At 45.7% G+C, this 26,412-nt stretch overlaps 1 long non-coding RNA gene and 1 pseudogene across 2 annotated transcripts in view; both read right to left on the reverse strand.

Annotated features, from left to right (window-relative positions):
- LOC309489274 overlaps positions 1 to 26,412 on the reverse strand; it is a 45,229-nt gene that overhangs the window by 11,255 nt on the left and 7,562 nt on the right. The gene's annotated exons all lie outside the window — the stretch shown is intronic.
- LOC309488875 (trace amine-associated receptor 13c-like) lies at positions 12,857 to 14,836 on the reverse strand (annotated as a pseudogene). Its single transcript has 2 exons — positions 13,943 to 14,836; positions 12,857 to 12,879 (listed from the first exon to the last, which is right to left on the reverse strand). The product of its transcript is annotated as a trace amine-associated receptor 13c-like (transcript).

The raw sequence follows: 26,412 nt of genomic DNA on the forward strand, positions 1-26,412 counted from the left end.
GACCAGGTGCAGGCAGAAGCTAAAGCTTATTATGCCTGCCCTTAACTTTAGAATCATAAATGCAGCACATTAATGACAACATCTGTTCATAAAACTAACACATTAATGGACCATTGTCCACACCAGAAGCAAGCCTATTTAATTAATTTTCATTCTGTTAAATATTTTTCCATTGTTATTCTCTTGTAAATATTTTTAAACTGAAAAATAGACGTGGCTTGTTTTAACTCATTACAGCAACTATTCCATAATTGAACTCCTTTATTTGATAAACAGTGTTCTCTTAATGTAGAATGTACTTGTGGTTGATTAAATATACATAATCCTCTGAGATTATATTTACTTTCTCGCTGGATAAACAATATTTGCAAGCATTTAGGAATTTTATTATGTTTAACTTGGTAAATAAACTTTGCCGTGTACAAATCAACTAAGTCATAAAACTTCAAAATTTTTGATTGAAGAAACAGTGAATTACTTGGTGAATTGTAAGGTGCATAATTAATTAATCTGATAACCTTCTTTTGTAACAGGAAAATTGGATTGGTTCTAGTTTTATATGTATTTCCCCATATTTCAATACCATACGTTAGGTATGGTGTGACAAGTGAACTATAAAGTAAATGTAATGCATTTTTGTTCAAAATATATTGCAACTTATACAAAATTGCAATCATTTTTGATACTTTCTTTTGTACGTTTAAAATATGCGGTTTCCATGTCATTTTACAATCGATAATTACTCCAAGAAATTATATATGATTTACTCTTTCTATTTCATTTTCATTAATAGTAATCCTGATCTCATTATTTATCTCTTTATTACTAAATACCATAAATTTCGTTTCATTTAAATTTAGTGACAATTTATTCAAATCAAATCAATTCTTTTGTTTATATAATTCTCTCTCTACCAACACAAGCTCTATAAGATTTGGGCCAGAACAATAAATTGTTGTATCATCCACGAAGAGAATAAAATTAAAAACATCCGACCTCTAGTTTATAAACCTCTAGTTTATAAACGCCAGAGGAGAACTGGCCCCCGACTGAGCCTGGGTTCTCCCAAGGTTTTTTTTTTCTCCATTAGGTCATCTGATGGAGTTTTTCGGTTCCTTGCCACTGTTGCCTTTGGCTTGCTCAGTTGGGGATATTTGGGGACATTTAATTTAATTTAATTAATCAATCAACAATACTATTGATCAGCATTACCAAACGTGGACGTTTTCCACTAGAAACAAACATTGATGTATTATTTAATTTAATACTGTGAAGCTGCTTTGATACAACCTGTGTTGTGAAAAGCGCTATATAAATAAACTTGACTTGACTTGACTTGACTTATTATAATAAAACGTTGTGAATTCGTTGGGTTTAGTTGTTACGTTTCAGCATGTTGTTATGCAAAGAGTCCATCAAAAACAGGAATTACATGTTCTTACTAGCACGTAACTTAGTTCAAGTTCACTTTGTAATATTATATTTATGTTGTATAAATATCTGATAAATCTCATATAGGTTGTGTTTTGAGTTAATTAACCCTTAAAGTGCTTCAGTTCAGCTCAAACAGCATAGCTGCTTCAGTTCAGCTCATACTGCAAACGTGTCTTCAGGGACTTTTTTTTAAATATTGATTTGGTTTGCTTTAATCTGCAAACACTAAAGAACTGTGATGTGGTGTGATGGGGAAAAGTTCCTTTGCTGGTAAAGAATGGAAGTTAAGAGAATTTTTTTTTTTTTTTTTTTTTTTTGTCATGTTCAAGTAGTGTCATTTCAGAGATAATATTTCATTTAAGTGAAAGACTTCTCAGGTTTCAACACCAAAGATTATTTCTACTGGCCGGCCAGGCCAATAATAATGAATAATAAATAATTAGAAATAATGCATTACATGTTTGTAATACATGAGGATCAAGACAAATGAGATTTAAACGGGATAAAATAGCTAAGGATTAGTTTGAGTGATGATATGGACAGTTATTAAGCATTTCATTTTTTCTATTTTCCCAGTAGTGTCTGTACTGTATTTAACTTACACACAGCATTGGAGATATAGAGCCCAGTGTGTCTAACCAGAATTACTGTGCAGACTTTCTTTCAGTGATACAGTAATCAGTAAATCTAGAACTAGTTTACAAATCATTTTTTGTTATTAAAATTGTAGGCCTCCTTTAATTGAAACTGACCTAGGGAGTATGCAGGTCATGTATAAAATTTGACATTCATTTTATGCACAAGAAGTAAAATTGTGCTTTCTCCAATTTTATTTTAATATGTCTTTAAGTAACATAATTAGGCTTTAATCATTCAGAGTATTATTAGATATGGAGATGCTCGGGATAGTATACCTGTAATCTATCTCTCTCTCTCTCTCTCTCACACACACACACACACACACAGACAGACACAAACAGACAGACAGACACATACACACACTAGCCGCGTTTCCATTAAAGATTCGCGCAAAACTTTTGCGATTTTTTCTAAATATCGATAAAAAACTATTGCAAAATGACGGCGTTTCCATTAACCGATATTATGCGACTAAAACGTCCTTTTTTCCTCTCGCGATAAGTCGTTCCAAAAATCATGACAATGGACGTTGGTAAGTTTATATATATATCACAGCCACGTACCGCACTAGACATTATTATTATTAATGGAAGGAAACGTAGGCGTGTTATCCAAGCATTAATGGCAAGGAAAGAACCTACTGTGTCTGTGAGCGGCACATATGAAGTGTTTCTGGGGTTTTCTCACTCATTTCTGCTCCGAGGTCTTGATTGTGGCATTTATTTGAGGTTTAGAATCCATTATTCCTGTAATTATTGTGTCTTATATGAATTTAATAAAGAACTCTGTCTCGTATTCTGTCCAAACACACAGCACCTTCTAATTCAGCTGACCTGTAAATGTGCAAAAACTGTTTCCATTGCAGTTTTGCGAAATATTTCTTTTTCGAATTGCCTGAAAAACCACCTCATGCGAGTGTAAAACCTTTTTTGCGATAAATGGGAGTTTTTGCGAAATTGACGTGTTTCCATTGAGTGTATTTTCAAGTCGCAATTTCAATTTGCGCAATTTGAAGGGTAATGGAAACGCGGCTACTGTCACGGTTCATGAATTCACTGCTTTTTCCTTGTCTCGTGTGATTGTTGTGTTGTGTGTTAATTAGTGTGGTTGTGTCCTCTGATCATTGCTCATCAGCAGCGCCAGCTGATTCCCCTCTAACTCACCTTTATATTCTCTGTGACTGGTGTCCTCTGTTGTCAGAACCTTGTAGTGTATGCAGTGTCTGTTCCTGTCCCGTTTTGGCTGTGACCTGTGTTCCTGTGAAGTTTTCGTTGTGTCTTTGTCTCTACTCATCTTCGTCACCTTCCTGGATTTGGATCATCACTTCTGCCATCACCCTTCACCAGCCGGTTGCCTATTGAAGTCCCTGTGTCACTCTCCCGCCCCAGTGTGTCGTGTGTGTGACTCTGACCACTCTGCTTATTCCTGTTCACGTTCTTCTCCCTTCATCTGCCTTCACCTGTTTGTGTGCACTACATTCCCCAGAATCCTCCGTGGCACACACCTGCACTCAATCTCTCAATCACTAATCATCAGCATCACCTGCACCCCCTCATCAGTCTCACCCTTTATATTCAGCACTCTCCCTTCACTCCTCGTCTGGTCTCGTCTATACACGACAATTCAAGACTCACAGACTCCCTTAAACACTTACCTGGTCCCTAAAGCCTGGTTCACACGGGACGATTTTAAAATTGTCGGCCGATTTTCCAAACCTGAGAGACCCCACACACGGGGATAAAAAAATCACGGGTCTAACAGTTTTGGTCGTACAGTGTGTGGTGCGCAGCCACACGGCAAAATCAACACATCACACACGAACCGATTTGACCCCCGAGCATTCCCAGATCAGACGGGAAATCGCGCAAAATACCTCGAGATCAAACGTGACTTCAGAGTAAACAATCATGGATGCAGTGGCAATAGTTTGTAGTTTGTTTTTAACCGAAAAAAAAAACGTTATCAAAAGAAAAGGCGATGATCTCTGACGTCCACCGGACTTTCTGGTGCGCCATGCCGCCGGCTGTTTTGATTATATTTCCCGGTGTTTCCTCGCCGCCTCGTCACCTCGCTTTCTGATTGGCTACACTCCACAGTCCACAGGCTGCGTGCTCGGGGGACACCACACACGAGAAGAAATCGGGCCAAATAAATCCAACATGTTGGATATCCCCGATTTGAGATCGGAGCGGTCCCGACGTCCTTCCGAGCAGACGAGAGCAGTCTTAACACACCACACACGGCAGGAATATTTGATCAGATTATTTTTACGATAATCGGAGCATCCTTAAGATTGTCGGAAGGGGTGAATCGGGGCTAAAATCGGCTTTACCTGAGACGCGAACGCCTTCCATCTGTCTGCCAGCCATCTTCATCGATCCTCCATCGATCCTCCATCTTCATCACCTGCAAGAAAGAAAGAAAGAGAGACTTTTCCATTCAGCTAAGCATATTCTGATTATCTGTGTTGCTGTTACTCACCTATTGTCTTCATCTCCGATTCATTCTGCAATTAAAGCATTAAACTTACCATCTTGTCTGCATCATCTGTAAACCCTGACAGAAGACCAGACCACAAGAAGCATGGAAGTTGCTCACTTCACCCTAACCCCAGCTGATCGTCTGATTCATTGTTTTCAAGATGGCTGCTCAATCGAGGAATATGTCGCTGGCTTTCTGGAGCTTTCTGTTGGGGTAAGCTGGACAGATGATGTCCTAAAAACAGTATTTTGGGGCGGACTGGATAACCATCTGTACCAGCAAGCTCCAGCGGAAGCAATCCCAGGCTCATTTTCCCAGTATCTAGATCATGTGCTGTGGTTGAGTGGCTCAAGGTTCACCGTAAGTGAGGTTGAGGACATCGCCACTCAACCACCATCTCCAGCCATCTTCACCACGCCACCCATCATCATCCGGAATTCAGTCACCAGCACTAGCGAGCCTGCACTTGATGCCAGTCCAGCCGAGCCCGCACTTCACGCCAGAGCTGCCGAGACCAAGGCAGTAGGCGTCGTGCCCGCCGCCCCTGAGTCTATGAGCGTCATGCCCGCCGCGCCTGTGACTGACAGCATCGCCTGCCCGCCAGAGCCAGAGCCAATCGCCTGCCCGCCAGAGCCAGAGCCAACCGCCTGCCCGCCAGAGCCAGAGCCAATCGCCTGCCCGCCAGAGCCAGTCGCCTGCCCGCCAGAGCCAGTCTCCTGCCCGCTAGAGTCTGTGAGCGTCGTTCTCCCCCCGAGCCAGAGCCAAAGTTTGCAAAGCCCTCTTCATCGCTGGTCCCGTCCAGCACAAAGCCCTTATTGCTGGTCCCGTCCAGCACAACGCCCTCTTCATCGCTGGTTCCGTCCAGCACAAAGCCCTCTTCATTGCTGGTCCCATCCAGCACAGAGCCTTCTTCACCGCTGGTCCTGTCCAGCACAGAGCCCTCTTCACCGCTGGTCCCGTCCAGCACAGAGCCATCTTCACCGCTGGTCCCGTCCAGCATAGAGCCTTCACCGCTGGTCCCGTCCAGCACAGAGCCTTCACCGCTGGTCCCGTCCAGCACAGAGCCTTCACCGCTGGTCCCGTCCAGCACAGAGCCCTCATCGCTGCCCCCGTCCAGCACAGAGCCCTCATCGCTGCCCAGCACAGAGCCCTCATCGTTGCCCAGCTCAGAGCCCTCATCGCCGCTGGTTCCGCCCAGCTCAGAGCCCTCATCGCCGCTGGTTCCGCCCAGCTCAGAGCCCTCTTCGCCGCTGGTTCCGTCCAGCTCAGAGCCCTCATCGCTGCCCAGCACAGAGCCCTCATCGCTGCCCAGCTCAGAGCCCTCATTGCCGCTGGTTCCGCCCAGCTCAGAGCCCTCATCACCGCTGGTTCCGCCCAGCTCAGATCCCTCTTCGCCGCTGGTCCCGCCCAGCTCAGAGCCCTCTTCGCCGCTGGTCTCGTCCAGCTCAGAACCCTCTTCGCCGCTGGTTCCGCCCAGCTCAAAGCCCTCTTCATCGCTGGTTCCGTCCAGCTCAGAGCCCTCTTCGCCGCTGGTCCTGTCCAGCTCAGAGCCCTCTTCGCCGCTGGTCCTGTCCAGCTCAGAGCCGTCTTCGCAGCTGGTCCTGTCCAGCTCTGAGCCCTCTTCGCCGCTGGTCTTGTCCAGTTCAGAGTTCTCTTCGCCGCTGGCCCAGTCCAATCCAATCCAGAGCCGCCTTCGTCACTGGCCCTGTCCAGCCCAGAGCCGCTTTCGCCCCCTGCCTCATCCAGCCCAGTGTCAAAGCCTGATATTTCCGGCTATAAGTCGTCTCCGCCATGGCCGCCCGAAGGGTCCTCACCGCCATGGCCACCCGAAGGGTCCTCTCCACCATGGCCGCCCGAAGGGTCCTCACCGCCATGGCCACCCGAAGGGTCCTCTCCGCCATGGCCACCCGAAGGGTCCTCACCGCCATGGCCGCCCGAAGGATCCTCACCGCCATGGCCACCCGAAGGGTCCTCTCCGCCATGGCCACCCGAAGGGCCTGCACCGCCGTGGTCACCTCCTCTGCCTGCACTGCCGTGGTCACCGCCTCAGCCTGCTTCACCATGGCCACCTCCTCAGCCAGCTCCACCTAGGTCACCTGAGCCATCCTGGAGTCCGTTTTCCTGTTCATCCTCCAGTCTCGGACTCCAGGATGCCCACCCCCCCTCCCGTACTCTGCCGTTTGCGGCGCGGGACGCGCCTTGCGGGAGGGGGGAGTTATGTCACGGTCACGTTCACGTTCTTCTCCCTTCATCTGCCTTCACCTGTTTGTGTGCACTACATTCCCCATAATCCTCCGTGGCGCACACCTGCACTCAATCTCTCAATCACTAATCATCAGCATCACCTGCACCCCCTCATCAGTCTCACCCTTTATATTCAGCACTCTCCCTTCACTCCTCGTCTGGTCTCGTCTATACACGACAATTCAAGACTCACAGACTCCTAAACACTTACCTGGTCCCTTACCTGAGACGCCAGCCATCTTCATCGATCCTCCATCGATCCTCCATCTTCGTCACCTGCAAGAAAGAAAGAAAGAGAGACTTTTCCATTCAGCTAAGCATATTCTGATTATCTGTGTTGCTGTTACTCACCTATTGTCTTCATCTCCGATTCATTCTGCAATTAAAGCATTAAACTTACCATCTTGTCTGCATCATCTGTAAACCCTGACAATTCCTCAATAAACATACTTTTTACCTGCTATTGTCTCCTCTCTTGCGATCATGACAGAAGGTTCTGACCAGACCATGGAGGAAGCAGGCGGACCAAGCGTGCCGCACAAGCCCTGAAAAGTGAAGCCAAAATGTCTCGATCGCCCCCCGGTGACTGGTCCTAGTATAGGTCATACGCCCCGCCTCCCCGTGTTATTCAATGGGATGTGAGACTAACTAAACAATTAAATTACACTTCAAATATCTTTTTTCCAAATGTGGTTTATTTCATTTGCTGTCGTTTTTATCACACTGATGTAAGTTCAAGTGTCTGTTTCAAAAATAAGTTGGTTTTTAGTTAGTTACGTGATGCAGTGGTGTCATGATTGACAGCTGTGATTAACAGGATCTCTGAGCGAAGTAGTCACTGAAGCACCAACGGCATTTTTTTCGGGATCTTCGGAAGACTGAGTAAATATTTACTTTATTTTAACAAGCCTCTTGTAGTACTGCAATCAATTTTTTTTAAAGTGCACTCAGGGAGAGTGCATTCTGTGAGAGTGAGGGCGGAGCGTTGATTTCGCGGCTTTACTTCCTGCTCACTACTGAGCAGGTCTGGTCCCGAGATCGCAACTGCGCAGACTCAAGTTCCAAGATGTCAGCGCCATATCGGGACACTGGCGGCTTCAGTTCTCACCAATGGAAGAGCGAAGGGGCTTCGTCCATCTTTTTTTACAGTCGATGAGGCGGACCCACATTCAACATGGATGATTTCATCACTCATAGTATCAACCGGATGGATTCTCAAGGAGAGAGTATCGCGAACACGAGGCAGGCGGTACAAGCTTTAGTGACACAGGTGTCCGAGCTCACCCAGCAGTTTCAACAGCTAAGGAGTCCCGCTGCGCCACCCACACCACCAGTTCAATCCGCACCATCGGAGTCGCCCTTCCAGTCGGAACCTCGTCTGCCGGTTCCGGAGGCATACTCAGGTGAACCCAATTTTTGCAGAGCGTTTCTGACTAGGTGCTCCATGCACTTCTCCTTACAGCCCCGTACTTTTTACACCGAGAGAACGAAGGTGGCCTTCGTATTGACTCTGCTGACTGGGAGGGCGGTGTGGGAGAACCAAGACCCATGCTGCGCCTCGTTCCAGGCACTCGCTGAAGAGATGAAGAGAGTTTTTGATCGGTCCATGGCAGGAAGAGAGGCAGCCAGAGTTCTCGCCGACTTACAAGGTGACCGATCTGTTTCCGACTACTCTATAGAATTCCGTACTCTGGCAACCGAGTGCCAATGGAACGAGGAGGCGCAGTGGGACATGTTCCTGCGTGGGTTGGCTGACCGTGTCCAACGCGAGATCTACATGCTGGACCTACCCACGAGCTTGAATGGACTCATTGATCTGGCACTCAGAGTGGATGCACGTCTCTCTAGAATAGAACGTTGCGTTCTTCCGGTTCGTTTTCCTGGAGTGATGGAGCAACCACGGTCCAGCAGCAGTGACACGGTCAGTCCAATCGTCGATCACGAGCCCATGCAGGTGGGTAGAGCTCGGCTTTCCCGGGAGGAGAGGGAGAGGCGGAGATCCCAGAGACTCTGTACTGTGGAGGAACGGGCCACTTCCTTAACACCTGCCGAGTAAAAGGCCAAGCCCGGTAGTAACATTGAGGCTACTATTGGGTGGGAACTCCGCCGAGAAGACCTCATCACCATCGTCCACACTCCTCCCGGTAAGACTGAGATGGGCAGCCGGCATTCACAACTGTCACGCCCTTTTGGACTCGGGAGCTGAGGGAAACTTTATGGACCGTAAGCTTGCACATAAGCTTCACATCCCCGTCACCACACTGATTCACAGTATATCTGTCAACGCACTTAACGGTCAAAGTCTCCCCAGCATCGCACTCACCACCGAACCCATAACTCTCACCACATCTGGCAACCACACTGAGACTTTATCATTCCTCCTCCTGGACTCACCTCTGGCACCCATAGTCCTTGGTCATCCCTGGCTCACATTACACAACCCCAGAGTGGACTGGCACCTGAACTCCATCTCCGCATGGAGCACTCAATGTTATAAGTCTTGTCTTGCGTCTGCCTGTGCCTGTGCTTCAGGAGGAGGCAGTGGATTTATCTAACGTGCCCGTTGAGTACCTAGACCTGAAGGAGGTGTTCAGTAAGTCTCGTGCTGCTTCTCTCCCTCCGCACCGTCCCTACGACTGTGCTATAGATTTACTGCCAGGTAAGTCGCCGCCTAAAGGCAAGTTATACTCACTTTCTGTTCCAGAGAGGGAGGCCATGGAGAAATATATTTCTGATTCTCTAGCAACAGGGTTCATCCGGCCTTCCTCTTCACCTGCGGGGGCGGGGTTCTTTTTTGTGGGTAAGGCCCCGTCCACACTACTGCGTTTTCGTTTAAAAATGGAGACCTTTTGCTACGTTTGCACCTCCCGTCCACACTAAAATGGCAAAAACGGAGACCCAAAACGGAGAAGTTTAGAAACGCTGCCGACTTTTTTTTTTTTATCTCCGGAGTGAGTTTTAGTCTGGACGGGTCAAAACGGAGGACTTTAGAAACGATGACGTAGTAGAGGCTCATGCTCGGCTCTATGATTGGGTGTCATCAGTCATGGCGTATATCTTTGTTAGCAGCTGTTGTGCAAGTAAATTCTGCATTTTACAATGCTATAACTGCCTACATGTGCCAGAGGCAAGCTATTATTCGAGCGATCTGTGACAATTCCCGTGTGCAGCGGCGGTATCGACCGTACATGGAGCGTCGGTTTTGGGTTAACCCAGGAAGAACCAGCACATGGTGGGATAATTTTATCAATGAAGTTGTGTTTACACCGGCACGCGCATGCCCAGTGTTGGTGAATGGTCACGTGATCCACGTTTTCAGTCGTTTTAATGTGGACGGAGATCAATTCTAATACGCAGCTAAAACGCTGGTGTGGACGGAGATCGTATTCGTTTTAATTCTCCGTTTCTAAACGAAAACGCGGTAGTGTGGATGGGGCCTAAGAAGGACAGCTCTCTGCGACCTTGTATTAATTACCGGGGGTTGAACAACATCATGGTAAAGAATACTTATCCTTTGCCGTTGATGTCTTCAGCTTTCGAGAGGTTGCAGGGAGCATCAGTCTTCACAAAATTGGATTTACGGAATGCCTATCATTTGGTTCGCATCAGGAAGGGGGATGAATGGAAGACCGCTTTTAACACCCCCAGGGGGCATTTTGAATATTTGGTCATGCCGTTCGGTTTGTCCAACTCCCCAGTGGTCTTCCAGGCACTCGTCAACGACGTGCTGCAAGATATGGTAGATCATTTCATATATGTCTACCTGGATGACATATTGATTTTTTCATCTTCTCTCCAGGAACACGTGCAGCACGTCCGACGAGTACTTCAGAGGTTGCTAGAGAATGGGTTTTTTGTCAAGGCGGAGAAATGCGATTTTCATGCGCAGTCTGTTTCTTTTCTAAGGTACATCGTCTCGTCTGAGGGAGTGCATATGGATCCTGATAAGGTTAAGGCTGTGGTAGAGTGGCCAAGTCCAGATTCCCGTAAGGCCCAACAGAGGTTTCTGGGGTTCGCCAATTTCTATCTGCGTTTCATTCACAATTTCAGCCAACTAGCCACTCCTCTGACTGCCTTTACCTCCCCCAGAACTACGTTCAGGTGGTCCGATATAACGGAGGCTGTATTCGCCAAACTGAAAAGTCACTTCGTTTCGGCTCCCATCTTGATAGCCCCTGATCCCTCACGTCAGTTTGTGGTGGAGGATGACGCATCAGAGGTGGGGGTGGGCGCAGTTCTTTTCCAACGTTATCCCACAGTAGACAAGATGCATCATTGCGCGTTTTTGTCCCATCGTTTATCTCCTGCCGAACGCAACTATGACATTGGTAACAGAGAGTTGTTGGCGGTCAAGTTGGCGTTAGAGGAATGGCTTCATTGATTAGAAGGGTCGGGGGTACCTTTAATCGTCTGGACCGATCACAAGAACTTGGAATATATCAGAACCGCCAAAAGACTCAACTCCAGGCAGGCTCGGTGGGCTCTTTTTTTCGGTCGTTTTGATTTTTCTCTCTCGTACCGCCCGGGTTCCAAAAATATCAAACCCGATTCTTTATCGCGTATATTTGGCCATTCCGAAAGCCCGTCCACTCCCGAATGCATTTTACCAGAGACCCTATTTGTCTCTACACTCACATGGGAGTTCGAGTCGAAGGTCAAGACTGCCTTAGAAGGGGTAACGCCTCCGCCTGGTGGCCCACCGAACCGATTATTTGTACCGGAGGGATTACGGTCTGACGTTATTCAGTGGGGACATTGTTCTAACGTAGCTTGTCATCCAGGAGTTAATCGCACCAAATTTTTTATCAGCCAACAATTCTGGTGGCCATTAATGGCTCGTGACATTTGCAGTTTTGTCTTGGCTTGCTCGGTTTGTGCCACTGGTAAGACTTCTAATCGACCCCCAGATGGGTTACTCCAACTGCTGTCTGTCCCTTCGAGACCCTGGTCCCACATTGCGCTAGATTTTATCACCGCCCTCCCGCCCTCCCAGGACAAGACGGTCGTTTTGACCGTAGTGGACCGGTTCTCGAAGGCGGCTCATTTTATTCCCTTGCCTAAATTACCCTCTGCCAAGGAGACAGCGGTGGCTGTGGTTGACCACATTTTTCATTTACATGGCCTCCCGATAGACGTGGTCTCTGACAGGGGTCCCCAATTTGTGTCCAAATTTGGCGAGAATTTTGTAGATTACTGGGAGCGACTGTCGGTCTGTCCTCTGAGTTTCATCCCCAGAGCAATGGCCAAACCGAGAGAGCCAACCGGGATTTGGAAAGAATGTTGCGATGTTTGGTATCCAAGAATCCTTCCTCCTGGAGTCAGCAGCTCTCAATGGTTGAGTACGCACATAACTCGTTACCAGTGTCATCCACGGGCCTATCTCCGTTTGAGTGTAGCTTAGGTTACCAGCCACCAGTTTTTCCCAGCCTGGAATCCGAAGTCGCGGTCCCCTCCGCCCACGCCTTCATCCAGAGGTGTCACCGCACGTGGACAAGAGCCCGTGAGACTGTGCTACAGGTCCCCACCAAGGCTTGACTGCAAGAGAGAGCATTTTTATAGAAATTGGCAAATAAAATCAATTCCAGCATAAATCTGAAAATGTCCACACATAAATAAAGGCCTAGTACTAAAGCATTAATGCAATGTTGAATGAACATGATCAACATGATCACACACACAGGTGTGTGTTCACTCTTCACCCTTGTTCATGTCTGCTTATTGCTGGGCTGTTGTTTTTTTTGTTTTTGTGGGACGACAGGAATCTGGGACGACAGGAATATTCCACCGGTACGATGGTTCCAACGAATGCTAGCAGATTCTCGAATAAAACGTTTTAGCTCCCACTGAGCCCCCGCAATCAATTTGACTTTGGAAGCCATACTGCCCTGTTTTCCACATTGCCTCCGCCGCCTCTGCCTAGGCAGAGCAAACGGCACACAGCGAAGATATGCTGGTATGGATGCAAGTAAGTGCAGGGAAGTATAATATAATCCTAGCTGGGCTCCGTTTTGGAGTTTAACTGTGTCTTAAATGTTCAAAAGTGCTTGTCGATCATACATTAGCAGTGATAGAACTCCTTGACTCAAAACACAAATGAAGCACATCAACATGAAAAATTCACAAACAAGCCAAGTAGTTGACGGCATGCCAAAAACAGTGGCGCCATCTTGCATGAGGTATACCTTACATGCAGCAGTCCACTAATTTGTCACTAATTATGTCAATTAAACAAGTCCAGAGTAATCTCGTGTCAGCATGTTATTTGAGCAGACTTTGCTTTTCCATTGATCGAGTGCATGAGCGTTAAACCGGAAAACATTCCGGTTTAATTTCGATTAATTGTGCAGCCCTAATGTCGAGTAACGTGAAGTAACAAATTGTAATACCTACAAAAATTTTTTTTTTATATACTGTTTAATGATTTGAACCTTATTAGAAATGCACATATACATGTTTCACGAGTTCACACTTACATATAATTTGAAGGGTAAAGTTTAATGCGTATTTGGCGTGCTGTCCGGAGGGAGGGCTCCGAGCTCGGAGTTCGGCCCGAACCCAGAGTACTCCCCCCGTATGTAAGTGTTTAGGACTAGAAGGGTGGAGAAGAGGTGGTGGAGGGATGCTGCAAAACTGTCAATGGAATGAGGTGAGACTGCTGAGTATATATGCACCTCTTACCATTGATTGCTGAGTGCTCTCCACCTGTGTTAATTATCTGAACGTGCTCCTCCCGAACCTTGTTAATAAAACATCATATGTTATAATTTGTTGATACATTATGAATAGCGTCATGTACAGTATATGAGCAGAATAATTAAGATTACGGACAATTTGATAAAATATTAACAGGTTTGTTTTGTTACATTTTCAACAAATTACATGTATTTATTTGGTACATAGATTTATTATGGATTATCTATTAAAATTATCTAAAATTAGTTCTAAAAATTACAATATATGGTGTGCTTTATATAGAATTGCTTCACCAGTTTGAAGCACAAATTGTGGTAAAAATATCATGAATGATGATTTGTAAAAATATTAAGCCGAGAGGATGCTTGCTGAAATATTCTAAGAGTTAAGATGTGTTTAACAGATTTTCTAAACCAGGTGTAAAAAAATGCATAGATAAGAGGATTCAGACAAGAGTTAATGTACAAGACCCATATTAGACAATACAGTACAGTGGGTGGGATTGCTGTGTTTTCAGCTAGAGTCAAGATATAGAATGGAATCCAGCAAACCAGATGTATTGCCACAATGATTCCTAATGTGAGAGCTGCTTTACTCTCAGATTTCCTCCTCATTGAACCTTCCATTACACATTTACCACCCTTCATCAGAGAGTTTATAACTTTCACTTGTTTTTGTGCAATATAAAATATCCTCAAATGTAATGTTATGATCAGGGAACAAGGAAATAGGAAGGAAAATATGAAATCAATTACTCTGCATTCAAATGTAAGCATAATATTACATTCGCCATAACAAGCACCTGTTCTGGGTGGGATAATTACTACAATTGCAATATTATAAGTTGAAGAAAAAAGCCAGCAAAAACAGACAATAATTATCATTCTAGTCATGGTTATTTTCTGTGGGTACCGTAAAGGGTGACACACAGCCATATAACGATCAACAGCAATTAAAACTAAATTACTGAGAGATGCTAATAAAAGTAGTCCCATAATTATCATAAACAGTTTACAGAAAGTGTCTCCAAAGTACCAACATTTCTCAATCAACTTGATGGCCTCTATGGGTATCACAATAAGTCCAGTAAGCAGGTCGGCCACAGCCAGAGAGAGAATAATCAGGTTTGTTGGAGTGTGAAGCTTCTTGAAGTGAGAGATGGAGATGATCACCAGCAGGTTCAGAAACACAGTCCATGCTGACAGGAATGAAAAAAACACATACATGATATTGTATTCATATCTAGAGCGCATTCGCAGTTGATGGCAGGAAAGCAGTATTGAGTCTCATGATCCTCTGTCTCATAGGCCATGAGTGAGTCTCCTCCTGTTAGGAGTTTGTTCTGCTCTCCTTACTGTCCTTTAATTTATACAATGTCTGGATCAGACTGACCAACCCATGATCCACCGCTCACACTGATGCTGCAACTTAACAACAACAAAAAAAAGTCTAGTTTTTCTTTCTTTCTTTCTTTCTTTCTTTCTTTCTTTCTTTCTTTCTTTCTTACTTTTTATACAGAGATTAAGATGGACAAGCTTTTGATCATGATGGGGTCCATCTATTTATTGATTGTTACTTTGTAAAATAAAATAATCTGTCACCTAAAATGTGGGCTAGAATCTGCCCAAATATTAGACATTCATATTCATATCTTAAAGAGGTATTTCACTCTGGTTTACTCGCAACTACAATACAGTTTTGTCCATCATATCGATGGTATCATGATACAGTGATTCTGAAGTAGCCTACACTATTCATTGCCAGACAATTTGATCTACGATGTATATTGATGTAGACCTATGTTTAACAGAAGAGGCAAAAAAGTGTTTGTTCACAGTATTTGTATTTATTCAATACAAATGCAAAGTGCACAGTGCCTGAAAACAAAACATTTCTGGACTTCTGGAAATAAAAGAAATACATAAATAAACAAATAATATGGCACAGTGCCAGAAAACGCCTCGGTTACGAACTGTAACCTCGGTTCCCTGAAGAGGGAACGAGCGTTGCGTCGAGAAATGACGCTGTGGGAACGCTTTGCGTGATGACGTCTTGAAGCACATGTAAAATCAGTCCAATGGTGTGGCGGAACGTCAGAGGCGGGTGACGTCACGTACCAGGAAACTATAAAAGCCGGCCCAAAACAGAAAACGAAAGCTTCGTAAAAGTCTGAAGTCGAGCTGACAGGCATGAAGGAGATATGGCAGGGCGACGCAACGCTCGTTCCCTCTTCAGGGAACCGAGGTTACAGTCGTAACCGAGGCGTTCCCTTTCAAGGGAACTCCCGTTGCGTCGAGAAATGACGCTGTGGGAACGTCTATACCAACGCCTCCATAGCTACAAATGTCTGTCCTGTGTGAAATCCGTAGAGCAGCACTAGGAAGACAAAACATGAGACCCTGGAGCAGAGTCTAGATCCAGAGAGTAAAACCTGACGAAAGTGTGCGGTGAGGACCAGCCTGCCGCATCACAGACGTCCTGTAATGAAACTCCTGAAATAAGGGCCTTAGAGGCCGCCATACTCCTCGTCGAGTGCGACCGGACAGCCAAAGGAGAAGGCTGCCCAGCCGCCTCATAAGCAAGTGAGATAGCCTCGACCACCCACTTGCTCATCCTTTGCTTAGACACCGGGCCCCCTTTGTTAGGGGACCCAAAGCACACAAATAATTGATCTCTTTTACGCCACAGGGCAGCTCTGTGGACGTAAGCGTCTAACGCCCGCACAGGGCAAAGCAAATTATTAGCCTCCTGGTCAGCATTTTGAAAGGGAGGAGGACAGAAGGCCTGCAGAACAACAGGTCTGACCACATTAGTGGGGACCTTGGGGATATAACCCGGTCTCGGATGAAGGAACGCTTTAACCATACCCGGAGCAAACTCTAAGCATGACGGAGCCACCGACAATGCTTGAAGATCCCCTATTCTCTTGAGAGAAGAAATAGCCAGAAGGAAAAGAGCTTTCAGAGTAAGAAACTTCTCAGGAACCTCCTCAATGGGCTCAAAGGGGGCCTGGGATAAGCCTTGTAGCACAAAGGACAAATCCCATGGTGGCACCCTAGAGCGAACTGCAGGCCTCAGCCTCCAAGTGCCACGAAGGAAACGAGATACCAAGGGGTCTTTCCCCACAGACATTCCACCCAAAGGAATGTGGTAAGCACCTATGGCCGCCACATAGACCTTTAAAGTGGACGGGGTCAGACCTGCAGTGAACCGTTCCTGCAGGAACTCCAGCACTGTACCAATTGGGCAGTGGACTGGGTCCAACCGACGGTCACTACACCAAGAAGTGAATACTCTCCACTTCAGGGCATAAAGTTTCCTCGTGGAGGGAGCTCTGGACTGTAGAATGGTCTCAACAACCTCGGTTGAGAGACCTGACTCTATGAGCTGGGCCCCCTCAGAGGCCAAGCCCACAGGTTCCACAGTTCTGGCCGAGGGTGAAATATCGAGCCCTCTGCCTGGGACAGAAGGTCCCTCCTGACGGGTAACTCCAGAGGATGCCCGTCGAGGAGGGACACAAGATCGGGAAACCATACTCTGCCCGGCCAGCGCGGGGCTATAAGAAGTAGATGGACCCGGTCCCTGCGAACTCTTTCCAGAACTCCCGGGAGCAGAGCAACTGGGGGAAAGGCGTACAGACGTAGCCTCGGCCACGTCTGTACCATAGCATGAATGAATGAATGAATAGCTTTATTGGTCACTAGTCACAAGTACCAGCGAAATTCCGCCATCAACCTGTCCATACAAACATACATACAATATGACAAGGGGGTAGACAGGACAGGAAGACAGAGCATTTTAGGAAAGAATACAGCATAACATGAGGAGAGGTGAGGAGAAAAAAAAGGCCACCCCCAGACTACGCTCCTGTAAGGAGTCCAGTTTGGGAACAGTAAAAAACACCTCAGCAACATTGGCACATAATCAGTACACAACATGAACACACAAGACTTGCAAAAGGGGAGGATAGTTGGGGATGGAGGTAACCCAGCACAGACAAGCAGCCATCCGGTTCCTGCAGCCATTCTTCGGCGCTGGTCGGACCCGCCTGCCAGACTGGTGGTATGTAGCGTCGAAGGCGAGGGATGAGGGTATGGGGTGGTGATTGCATATCTGTATATATGTAGTGCATGTATGTGTAGGCCTGGAGAGCCGCTGCGTCTGGCATCCTAATCTAGCCTCAGTCCGCAGGATTTCATTGCGAAACACAGCAATTGCTATGGAGACAGCCTTGATCAGGTCCCAGACAGAGTCAACAATCAGCAGGTGTCTGTGGGGGATGGGGGAAGGAACGCAAGAGCGTCACGCTGCAGTGCTCCACGGGGGGAGTTGTAGTTCCAGCAGCAGCCTCGGCCAAGGCCAGTGCTGGTTGAGGGGGGCCGAAAGCAGATAAGATTGGGGTTGTTTGGTCTTGGGACGAGTAGCTGCATTCCAATTTACGCAGCCCCTGGTCCATTTTGGTCTCCGAAACGATCCATTTGCCTTTGCAAAGCTGTAAGCTTCTCCAAGATGTTATCCATATTTTGGTTCAAAGTCACCAAAGTCACAGTCTGAGTGCTGACAGCTCTGCCCACTGCTTCAATCATGACGGGCAGCCTTATGGGGTTTTGGACAGCTGTCACCGTCTTCTTAATTCCTCGATAAACCAGGGCAATGCCTAATCCAAACAGCAGAAAACCTGTTATCATAGTTCCGAATAGGTAGATGTCTTCAATGTCCTCCACGGAAAGAGCCGCCAGACACACGACCCGCCACTTCCCCCACGCGTCCATCGTGTAGCCAGCTGCAAACGTTCCGGCAGGGCAGTCAGGTTCCCCCGAACCCAAGCTTCTCGTCGAGAAGATGGTGTCAATTGCGCTGAGAGACCAGTTGATCAATTCCATAATTTCTTAGTTTGGAGAGCAGTGCGGAGAGAGTCTCTCAAAGTACAAGTAGACTAGACGAGACGAGAGGAGCAAAGCAGAGGAGATAAGGGAGAGGAGGGTAAGAAAATGCGACCGCCTTCGTTGAGAGCAAAAGGAGATAGTCCCAGAGGAGCTGGATGCGTGAGGGAGAACCAAAGTGGACAGTGAGACGTCTCTCGAGACGCAAACAGATCCACTTGTGCTTGGCCAAACTCCCTCCATATCAGCTCCACCACCTCGGGGTGGAGCCTCCATTCCCCGGGCCTCGGCCCCTGCCTCGACAGAGTGTCTGCTCCTATATTCTGTACCCCGGGGATGTAGGCTGCCCTGAGAGACAGCAACTTCCCCTGGGACCACAAGAGGATATGGCGTGCCAAGTTGGATAACGGGCGCAAACGCAAACCCCCTTGGTGGTTGATATAGGCGACTACCGATGTGTTGTCCGTATGTACTAACACATGGTGCCCCCTGAGGTCTGTGATAAAGCTCCTCAGAGCCCGGAAGACAGCTAACATCTCTAGGCGATTGATATGCCAGGAATGATGATGGTCTTCCCACAGACCTTGAGACGAGCGACCCTCCAGGATCGCTCCCCAGCCCGTGAGGGAAGCATCCGTCGTTAGCAGTTTGCGACGACAAGGAGCTCCCAACACTGGGCCCTGGGACAGGAACCAAGGCTTCTTCCACATAACCAAGGCACGTAGGCATCGCCGCGTGACCTTGATTGTGCGAAATGGGTTGCCCCGCGGGGAAAACCCCCTGGTCCTGAGCCACCACTGCAGGGGCCTCATGTGTAGCAGTCCAAAAGGTATCACGTTGGAAGCTGCTGCCATGAGACCCAACAGTCTCTGGAACTGTTTGACAGTGAGTAGCTGGCCTAGCTTTACACTTTTCACAGCTGCAAGGATGGAATCTATCCGTGGCGGTGACAGGCGCGCCTGCATCGACACAGAATCCCAAACCACGCCTAAAAAAGTGGTCCTCTGAAGTGGAGAAAGCACACTCTTCTTGGCGTTCAGCCGTAACCCCAGCTCTTTCATGTGGGCGAGAACAACATCTCGATGTTGAACCGCCAACTGATGCGACTGAGCTAAAATCAACCAATCGTCGATGTAGTTCATGATGCGAATACCCTGGAGGCGCAGAGGCGCCAGAGCTGCATCCACGCATTTGGTGAAAGTGCGGGGTGATAAAGCCAGGCCGAATGGAAGAACTCGATATTGGTATGCTTTGCCCCCGAAAGCAAACCTCAGGAACTTCCAATGACACGGACGGATGGAAATATGCGTCCTTGAGGTCTATCGTGACAAACCAGTCCTCGGACCTGATCCGTGGCACGATCTGCCTCAATGTTAACATTTTGAACTTGAGCTGCATGACTGACTCGTTCAGAACTCGAAGATCTAAAATGGGACGCAATCCCCCGTCCTTTTTTGGAACTATGAAGTACCGGCTGTAAAACCCGGTTTCCCTGCTGGAGGGAGGTACATATTCTATGGCCCCTTTCTCTAACAGAGTGTTCACTTCCTGTTCCATAACCAGAACCTGCTCGGGGCCCACCACTGTGGGCAGGACCCCCATAAACCGAGGTGGGCGTTTCTTGAATTGTATCTGATACCCTTTTTCCACGGTCTGCAGGACCCAACGAGAAACATTTGACAGTAGCTTCCACGCTGTCAAAGATTCTACTAGAGGTACCAGCCTCTCGAGACTGGTTTCTGGATTTTGTTGCTGTTGAGTAGTCTGTTCGACGCCCTGTAACGGCGAACCGGCAGGGAACGACCGAACAGACTGCTCTAGCACCCTCCTCAGAGGGGGCGGGCATCCCGAGGCCACTACGTTTCCGGGTGGACCTTGAGATATGTGCTCGCCGGAGACCGCTGTGCCCTGTAACACCAGAGGTGGCAGGGTTGGCAGAACGGTCCCCTGAGGGTACCGAAGAGAGACGGGCACCGTAAAAAGAGGTGTTAACCGCTCTGCTTCGGGGGGAACTACCCTCATTTGTCCTGGGTCCTCGGACGTCAGGACTTCTTCCCAGCAGCCTTCTTAGCAGTAATAACGGTCCTCAGATCCGTTCTACCCCTCGAAGACTGCTGGGTTTGAGCACGCCCTCCGTGTCCCCGAGGTTTTTGTGGGGGAGCACGGGAGGAAACGCTCTGCTTCTGAGTGGCACGGTGCTCAGCGCTCTTTTTAGAGGAGTGAGGCTGCTCCCGCCCAGCAGCCTCATAGAAAGAACGGCGGGGGAGGAGTTTTTGCAATGCAGCTGCCTGTTTAGCAGCTTCCTGAGATTTAGCTACCGCACTGTTTACTGCATCGCCAAATAAACCCACAGTGGAAACCGGAGCATCTAAGAGAACGTGCTTTTCTTTCTCTTTTATATCACTCAGGTTGAGCCACAGATGCCTCTCAGTGGCCACCAGGGCTGCCATAGACCGCCCGATTGATTTAGCGGTCTCCTTGGTGGCCCTGAGAGACAAATCTGTGGCTCTGCGTAGTTCAGCCACTGTATCGGGACCAATTCCCCCGCCCTCCTCTAAATCCCCCAATAATTCTGCCTGATAGGCTTGCATAATGGACATCGTATGCAGACAGGCTGCTGCTTGACCAGCGGCTGCATAAGATTTATGAACCAGAGATGAAGTATATTTTACTGGCTTAGAGGGAAGTGAAGGAGCTTTCAGGGAAGATGCCGTTGTTGGAGAGAGATAGCTCGCAAGCGTCTCCTCCACCTTCGGCATCTCCCCATAACCATAATCTTTATATTTCTGAATAGATGAATAGTGAGATGTTTGTGGTGCATACACTCTGTATGAAACCGGTTTTCCCCACGATCTCGACACCTCGGTGTGGCTTCTTCGCTGAGGCTGAGCACGAGATGGCAGGAAGCGTTCGTCGAGCTTACTTTTCGAACGAACGTCCTGCCTATCCTCTGGCCACTCAATAGATAGTCTGTCAACTGCTCTAGTAATAACATCGAGCAGTTCCTCAAACGCATGAGACTGAGGTGGCGAATCCTCAGACTCAGCTTCAATACTCACAACATCCAACTCCTCAGAGCTGGATAGTTGCAGTATTGGTGCCTCTATCGGGGGGGAAGAAACCGCAATGCGTGCTTCCACACCCTGATGAGAGGCACTGGATCTGTCAGATTGATGCTGAGATAAGGCAGAGCCCGTCTCAACATCCACTGACAGATCCATTTGCGAACCCCAGGTCTGAGATCGCCGCCGAGCCTCAGCCGCGGCGGGACCCGAGCCCTGGGGAACGTGGTCGGGATTGAACCGAGCCAAACGGGATCGGAGCGTACGCAATGGAAGCGCACAGCAATGCTCACAGTCACCACCCTCGAGTGCTGACTGGGCATGCTCCTCTCCCAAACAAACAACACAAAGAGTGTGTGTGTCACCTCCCGTTAAATAACGCGGGCAGGGATGGACACACACTCGATACTGCTGCTTGCTCGCCATAACTGAATCAATATATATATATATATAAAGACAGACAACACCAAATAACAAGGACAGATTTCAACACAGAGCGCAACTGAAGACTCAGAAAGCTTTCGTTTTCTGTTTTGGGCCGGCTTTTATAGTTTCCTGGTACGTGACGTCACCCGCCTCTGACGTGCCGCCACACCATTGGACTGATTTTACATGTGCTTCAAGACGTCATCACGCAAAGCGTTCCCACAGCGTCATTTCTCGACGCAACGGGAGTTCCCTTGAAAGGGAACCTAACATTTCTGGAATTCATAAATAAACCAATAATGAATTCGAAAAATAAATAAATACACATTTCAGTTCTTAACAAAGAAGTTCTCTGCAGCAGCTCAGGCGACAAAAGCACCTCTAGGGTCATCATGGCCAAATTCGTGCTCTTTTGTCCATTCCGGATTAAATGAGGTCTGACGTTTCGGCATGTTAACATTATGATATGACGTAGCCAGCACGTGGACTCCACGTCGTGGAGGCTTGTTTACGTTTTTAAACAATGATATATCAGATATTTATTTCACACCGCTTTCAGCCAATCATTTGTTTGACCAGAGGTCTTAGGGCATTAGACGCTATGCTGCTGCGTCCCAATAAAGATTCTAGAGCAGGGTTTTTTTTTTCGGCCTGCTCCAAAAAGGAGGACAAACGAGTGTCCGGCTTGAGGCTGCGCCGGACAGGGGGCTTAAAATCCGGATGTATGGCCACCCTTCCACAGAAGAAAGAAAGTCATAGGCTACAGTTTTGGAATGACATGAGGCTGAATAACTGTGTGAAGTCTGAAGTCTGGTTCTTTTTGTCTGGCCCAAAAAAGAAAATTATACATTTAATCCTGGTTCACATAGCATGCACATTGTCATTTTTAATGACACAGGATAGACCAAACCTAAAAACATACAGTATATTTATAAAATGGCTTTTGTGACGTATATTTTGCAACGGAACTTACCGGACATCCAAAACAATGCTGTGTGTGCTAGGCTTAATGCGCTCATGTATGTGCGTACATATGATGGCATTTCTATCAACTGAGAACTTATGAAGAGCTTATAAAATGTGTGAAGGAGTCACACTCAAGTGGAGATTTGAGATTTAGGAGATTTTAATCAAACTATACCTTGTTTAAATGACACAAATTAATTTATGAACAGCCAAAGCTCACTGGTCACTAACAAGTTTGTTGCATAATTTTTTTTAATGTGAACTTTGGTGAATCAATCAGTAAAGTGGTGTAATAGATGTCATTGATAAATTTGTAATTTTGTTGATTCTGGTTGTGTAATATTCATCACATTAAGCAAAGCATTGTGGACATGTTGCATTGTTTTCTTGATATGAGATGTGTAAGGATGTTTGTAAGTGCCCTCATGTTGGGCTTGGCATTAATTGATTGTGAACCACTGGATATATAAGGCCAAAGATGCTATATGATTCCAGTTGCTCTTCATGGGATTAAAGAGCCTTTCAGTTAGCAGATCAAAGCCTTGACCATTAGGTTGTGACCCCTCATGATTAGATGATATGAGCATCTGAGTAAATCAATAATAGTACACTCTGAAAAACTCTGGTTGTGGCTTGTTATTTATGAAATGTGCCCTGGAGGGTGCTGTTAAAATCTTTGCTGAATACTGAGATGATCCTTAACTGAACCATTAATTAAAGGTGTGAAAAACACAACACATAACAGACTGATGCAATAGCTTCTGCTTTTTTGATGAGTCATGGGTCAGTGACCTACTGTTTACTTCTGATTAACTGTTTTTAATACCATAATGTATCTATCCAAATTAATGTCAAATGAAGTTAAACATCCTAATAAAACAGTGAAATCTCTGAGCTATACCACAAACTGAAAGTCTTCATACATTAATCATGTTATCATTTATTATTTCTTCATGGGAGTGAGAAATTTTAACTGTGCACCTGTGGAATGAAAATAAAATAAATTAAACATTGTTTTCTTATTGTAATGTTAATAAAAAATAAAATAGAAAGTTTGAAAAGCAGCAGTAGTGTTGATGAACTGATGTGTATCAATGCATCCTGTAAACTTAATTTAAACCATCATTAAAGGATTTGACGCTAAGACCCCATAAATCCCCATAGAAAGCTGACTCAGACACTCTCAACTATGTCTGTGTGTTTGTGTGTTTATATATATATATATATATATATATATATATATATATATATGTCACGGCTAGCTCATTCCCGACCGTAACTAAAGAGTAACATACAAACGAACGGTTTGCATTGCAAGCTTATTTTTTAAGGGAAAAATTATCTGTTACAGAAATATAACGCAATGTCTAGGGATTTAAATAAACAAAAGAAAATAATAGTCCAATGGGGCAATGAATGTTGGTAAATAAAAGACAAATTAATCAATTTGAGATCAAATTGGAGCAAACGACTTCTCTGGAGAACTACATTCCACCAGAGGAAGCAACGTTGGGTAGATCAGTCCAAACATTTACTATCCACTTTCTTCCCTTGGTAGGCCTATGTGTATTGTGCTTTGATGTTGATGTTTATTTTGTTCTATTCCTTAACCCAGTCCCAGTGGTTCGCATATGTTTTAGAGTTGTACCCCAAGAGGCTTTTAACATCCTTCTGCGTACCCACACTCTTCAGTCTCACCTTTTTAAGTAAGGGACAATATTTGCCCCCTTAAATCGATTTTTCCAGTGCATTTTTACCTTTACAAATACCTTTATAAAATAAATAATGCTTCAAATAATAAATGTTCATAATAAATGTTCAATATAGAAATATGCAATGATGGTAAAAACGAAGTGATGCTTTCAAATATTAAATTAAAACCGCCAGTAGGTGATGATTCATCGAGTCATTCATTCAAAATGAAGCAAGTGGCTGTATTTATGAATTAATCATTGAATCATTGACTCTAATGTTTCGTTCAAAACCGCAGATTCGTTCACAAACACTGCTGTGTGCTGCAGTTCTGGTGTGGCTTTCGTTGGAGCTATTATTTTGTTGTAGGCTAAAAAATACTGACAACTGTGTTGAAAATTAACATCACTTAGCCTAATATTTCGTTTGTTGAACTGTTGTATAAAATCAATGTCACATTTGCAATCGTGTGGATCTTCATTTAATGTGATCAACATTAAACACAGGAACTCACACAGGGTAGGCCTATGTTTTTGTATCAAAGAGAGTTTGATTCTTATATCGATCTCCATGCACAGCCTGTGTCTATATTTGTTCTTCATGCTAGTAAGTGCTAAATCCCTACTTTTACAAAGGTAACGTACATAGTGGAGAACGGTAGTTTAGCGAGTTCAGTAAAGTTGGCAGTATATTCACAGATTCAAACTTCCCGGAACAATAACCTGTGAGCTAAACGTTGTTAAAACACAAATGACACATATTTACACTCATAGTAACATAGAAAATGATCTACAATTTTCCTCAAAACAAGCTTTATAAAATAAATTGATCTCTATGAGGCTGAGAGACAAGTCCGAAGGGACCGTCTGCAAAGTTTCTCGGAGGAACACAAACGTTTTGCGAACGCAAAAGATTTGAAAAATATTGTTTTCTCCCATCTCAAATTTTGCACCACCACGTCCCTTTAGAGGCACTGTACGATTGTTCAAGTGACAATTCCGTCAACTGTCCCGACTCTCGAAATGTGAGAGTCTGGTATTCGGTTGTTAAGTCGTGACGTAACCACTCTCCGATAATACTCTTTCCGGGTCCAAAGTCCAGGTCCTCTCTACCTACCTACCGCTTTCGCTAGTGTTTTGGTTATTATTGAGTGTTTTTACAATGCCACAGTGCTGTGTCCCGTGTCCCGAGCTAACTCACTTCAACCTCGTAAATCTTATTTTTCATTGATGCCTGGACTCTACCCTTAATTATGCCACCTGAGTGATGAGCTACACTAACCATTCTGTTGGTGTTAAAGGAATTTAAACCCTTTTTGACCGCCAAAGGTGCCGCACTAAGAAGGACGTGATCGTAAATAAATTTACAGGTTCCACCATTGTTATTTCTGGACGAGAGGAGCGCTTGGACCCGGAAAAGGCTAAACGTCACGCGTGACGTCAGACTTAACAATCGGATTGCCACCTGCAGCGCGCCTGCTTGCCTTGTGCAGATGCAATGTGGTGATTAGGGATGCACCGAAATGAAAATTATGGGCTGAAACTGAAATTTTATAATTATTAATTTCTTATTATAAATTAGTTTTTTGGATAATTGTATTATTAATAGTCTTTTTAATTAATTAATCAATAATCAATAATTTTATTGAATCTGAATTTAAAAATAACAAGCCAATAAAATAAAATAACCACACTTTTATTTAAAGTAACACAAAAGTTGGACAGAAAATAGGCCCATATTATCAATATATTAAAATCAACATATTATTCTTCATTTAGTTCTATGCAACAGAATCAGTTTTAACAGATTTATTTTTTTACCAATTATCAAAATAAAATATAGTCCTAGAAAGATATTATTATCAGAGAATGTGAGCAGAGCAAGGAATGGAA

This window comes from Leuciscus leuciscus, assembly GCF_965113295.1.
Source record: "Leuciscus leuciscus genome assembly, chromosome: 24".
Taxonomy (NCBI): domain Eukaryota; kingdom Metazoa; phylum Chordata; class Actinopteri; order Cypriniformes; family Leuciscidae; genus Leuciscus; species Leuciscus leuciscus.